Here is a 4,193-nt window from a genome sequence, read left to right as displayed (position 1 = left end):
TAAGGGCCTGGCGATTTTTGAGAAATCTTTGATAAATCGCCTATAAAAACCGGCATGCCCGAGAAAGCCCCTAACATCTTTTAATGACTGTGGTGGAGGTGGTTTTTCAATCAGTTCTATTTTAGCTTTATCAACCTCGATGCCTCGGGAGGACACCTTATGCCCTAGAACGATTCCTTCTCTAACCATGAAATGACATTTTTCCCAGTTTAAAACAAGTTGGTATCCCATGGTGAGGACACTTCCTAAGCATCCCCTTAAATCTTTCCCATGCTTCATACAAGGATTCCCTCTCAAATTGAGCAAAAGTAGTAATATCATTAATTAGCTTTGCTATTTTGGAGGGTGGGAAATATTTAGCCAAAAATTTATGGGCTAGATCATTTCAAATGGTGATACTTCCTGCAGAGAGTGAGTTGAGCCAATCTTTAGCTCTATCACGCAATGAAAAAGGAAATAATCTAAGCCTAATTGCATCATCACTAACTCCATTGTGTTTAAATGTATCACATATTTCAAGGAAGTTAACAATGTGTGCATTAGGGTCATCACTTGGTAACCCACTAAACTGAATACTAGTTTGGATCATTTGAATTATTGCAGGCTTTATTTCAAAATTGTTTGCATGGATGGTGGGCTTGCAAATGCTGGAAGTCGCCCCATCAATGTTTGGACAAGCATAGTCCAAGAGGGTGCGATTTCCTTCTGCCATCTCTCCTTCAATCTCTATGGCTGGTTCGCAAATAACAACCTCTTCTCTTGCTTTTCCTTTGTTGTCCCTTTGCAACAAGCGAAGGGTCCTTTCAATCTCAGGATCGAATTCAACTAATCCTTCCTGTCTAGTGCATGTCATGCACTAGTAAATCTGAACCAGCAAGAATTTGAACAAACAAATAAAAATAAAAATAGAAATAAAAGGAAAATAGAATAATAATAAAAACAGAAATAAGGGGTCCAAATTAATCAAGGTTAACAAATTCTAATATTATTTTAGGATTAAATCCCCGGCAACGGCGCCAAAAACTTGATAGCTATTAATATATAACCCTAGCAAGTGTACTAATTATCAAATAGTATAATAATATCATTCCCACAGGAATTTAACAAAATAAGTATTAGAATCACAGTTTTCCCTAATTATTTGGATAATCAAAATTTGGAATTGAGCAAGAACTACTGATAATAAAACTGGAGCAAAGAAAATAAAAGCAAGGGAGATCACTAATCGAATATGCAAATGATAAAATCGCTAGGACCTTTGGTCCACCTAACCAATGTAATGAATATTGATGGGTTCGATTAACCAAGATTAACTATTATTCCCATAAGCTGAAGTTTTTCCCAATTTTATTTAATATTCTTTCCCAAGATATATTAAACCTATTTCTATCAAGTAACCCCTCGATCCCTCGACTAGAGTTCTCAATAATAGAAATTTATTAAGTGCAAGAAAAACTCAAATATTTAGATGAATCATGTGTATATATCCCTATATACCATTTAATTCACACCACGAATTATGTGGTCAAGTATATAAATTCCTCTCCCGATTCATTCATATACACCGAATCAATTAAGAGATGGCCACTCTTAATCGCATTAAGCAAATAATTCATAGACTAAATGGAAATCACAATCTTGGAAAAATCATAGAGATAAAAATATATTCATTATCATGGTTAGGCTTTCCACAATCCTAGCAAGAAACAAATCAATTCATGATGGAAGAATTAAAGCAAACAAAAAGAAAGAAAGAACTCTTGAATTCGCCGATGGTGCTGAGATCTCCTCTTCTTGCCGCCACCTTGTTCTTGGGGATTCTTGAATTCTTGATCTCCTCCTCCACATTTCTTGAACTCTTGGAAATTCTTGGTTGATTGCTTCTTTTCTTCTTGATTCAAATCAGGAAGTGAGTGATTGAGTGATGCCTAAAGCTAGTCCGCCCCCTCCTTTATATAGATTAAAGGGGAGGGGGTGGTCTCCTACTTCCTCTTGAAGTTGATCTTTACAAAAATAGAAAGTCCTATCCTAATTCCAATCTTATCTTTTTATCTAATGAACCCAATCCTCTTATCTCTCTAAGATTACATCAAGAATTTAGATCTAGAAGGATTCTTCTCAGTTTCTTGTTCTTGAATTCGTATTAAACCTCCTCTGCGAATTGGGCTTCAGCCAGGCTTTTCTGCAAGTTGGGCTTCAGTTGCGGATTGGGCCTTCCTACGAAATTGCCCCTACTTTGGACCCGGATTTGACTTCGATGTAGGTCGAATCTGTGAAAGCCCAAAACATGAAAGTTGTGGATTTTTCTCTTATCTTTCTAGTGGGTCTTGAATCAGCCCATTCGGAGTTTGGATACGTGAGTTAGGCACAGATTACTAAACGATGTCAAAACTGTGAAAAATCATCCGATTTGTCTTTCTTTGCTCCTGATGCCTTCTTTCGTGCCCTGAATAGAAATATGAATCCAATTAGATGCTAATTTAGTATAAAAGACATAATAATTGGGGATAAAAATATGATAAATTCTACTCTCATCAATAGCCTTTCAAATTAGGAATGTGGGGATTGTTTTAACCCATATGGTGCTTTATTCAACTTGCATGCCTTTCCATGCAAGTTATAATTAGTTGGAGATCCATAGATTCTTTATTCAACTTGCATGCATTCCCAAGAAAGTCATAACCAGTTGAAGAATCCATAAATACTTCTTCTTATAAGTCACCATTCAGAAAAAAACTTTTTTACATTTAATTGAAATAGGGACAAAAGGACTTGTAAAGTGTCCAACTTAGCAACAGGAGTGAATGGCTCTTTGTAATTAATTTTCTCATTTTATGTAAACCCTTTTTTCCACTAACCTTTCCTTTTACCTTTCAATTAATCCATCCTCCTTATTCTTCATCGTAAACACCTATTATTTACACCCCACACTAATCTTTTCCTTCAATAGATCAACTAACTCCCAACTTTTTGTCTTCCCACAAGGTTATCATTTCTTCATTCATTACCTCTCTCCATTTTGGAACAAATATAGCTTCAAAATACTTGGTGGGAACACTAATAGGGAAAAGTGCAAGAGTAAAGGAAAAATTTAGGAAACAGTAAAAGTAAGAAACATGATTTGCAATGGAATGATGACTAGTACAAGAGTGAATAGATTTATGAAGAAAAATGGAAACATCCAAATTTGAAAGATTCCTTTTTCACAAGTTGGAAGATTCCTTTTTCACTTTCTATAGAGGGCATTCAACTCCTTTTGTTTCTCAAGGTTGGCAATTCCATCATTACCTACATTTAGAGCATAGAATTTGCAAGAGTCTTACCATAATCACCTGGACAAGTGTTAGCACCTTGGAGGATTAAGGGAAAAAGATGGAAGAACCACAAAATGAGAAGAACATTACTCTTCTACCCATCTAGAGTCCCTTTAAACATGATTCTAGGAATGTGATAAGAATGATTGGGACTCAAAAAAAGACATCTTTAGTAACAAAGTTCTTTCTTAATATAGGGTCATAACACTTGTACCCATTTTGGGAAAACAAATATTGAAGAAAGACACCATGAAGAATTCTAGAATCCAACTTTGTTCATGTAGGATCCTTGATATGAATGAAGCAAGCACAACCAAAGACTCGTAGAATGAAAAGGAAACTCATTTTGATTAGAAAAATAATACAACAAAAGGAGTTTCATTCCCAACATCCTAAATGACATCCCTTTTATCAGATATGAAGCTAGTTGTAAGAACTGCTTGTGATCAATAACTTTTAAAGACCTTGTGCTAAAACAAAAGAACCTTTGTAGTCTTCAATAAGCGTTTGTTCTTCCTCTTAGTAATTCAATTTTGTTAAGTGGTATGGACACATGATGACTGATGTATTGCCCCCTTATTTTCAAGAAACAGATTTAGAGAGGTTTTAAAATATCTTACTACATTGTGAGAATGTACTACATTTTTTCAATACTATTTTTAATCATCTTTTAAAATATTATTGAAATTATAAGAACCTCATCCTTACTTTTTAATAAATAAATCCACATACACCTTGAGAAGTGGTAAATAAAAATGATAAGATAGTGATAGCCATCCATGGAAAAAAGGGGTGAAGGCCCCAAACAATGAAATTTACTAAATGAAAATGAGCAAGAATTTCTTTATTAGATATTGGATAATTGTTTCTAGGTTGCTT

The 4,193-nt window shown here is 34.7% G+C and overlaps 1 non-coding gene across 1 annotated transcript; it reads left to right on the top strand.

Annotated features, from left to right (window-relative positions):
- The first annotated feature begins 224 nt into the window (after positions 1-224).
- LOC148872552 (small nucleolar RNA R71) lies at positions 225-331 on the top strand. Its single transcript, XR_016108548.1, has one exon. It is a non-coding gene; the product is annotated as a small nucleolar RNA R71 (small nucleolar RNA).
- The last annotated feature ends 3,862 nt before the right edge of the window (positions 332-4,193 follow it).

This window comes from Nelumbo lutea, chromosome 2, assembly GCF_056320005.1.
Source record: "Nelumbo lutea isolate HS-2025 chromosome 2, American lotus-T2T, whole genome shotgun sequence".
Taxonomy (NCBI): Eukaryota; Viridiplantae; Streptophyta; class Magnoliopsida; order Proteales; family Nelumbonaceae; genus Nelumbo; species Nelumbo lutea.
The sequence above is the reverse complement of the archived record's forward strand: the minus strand, read 5'-3'. Positions and strand labels throughout refer to the sequence as shown.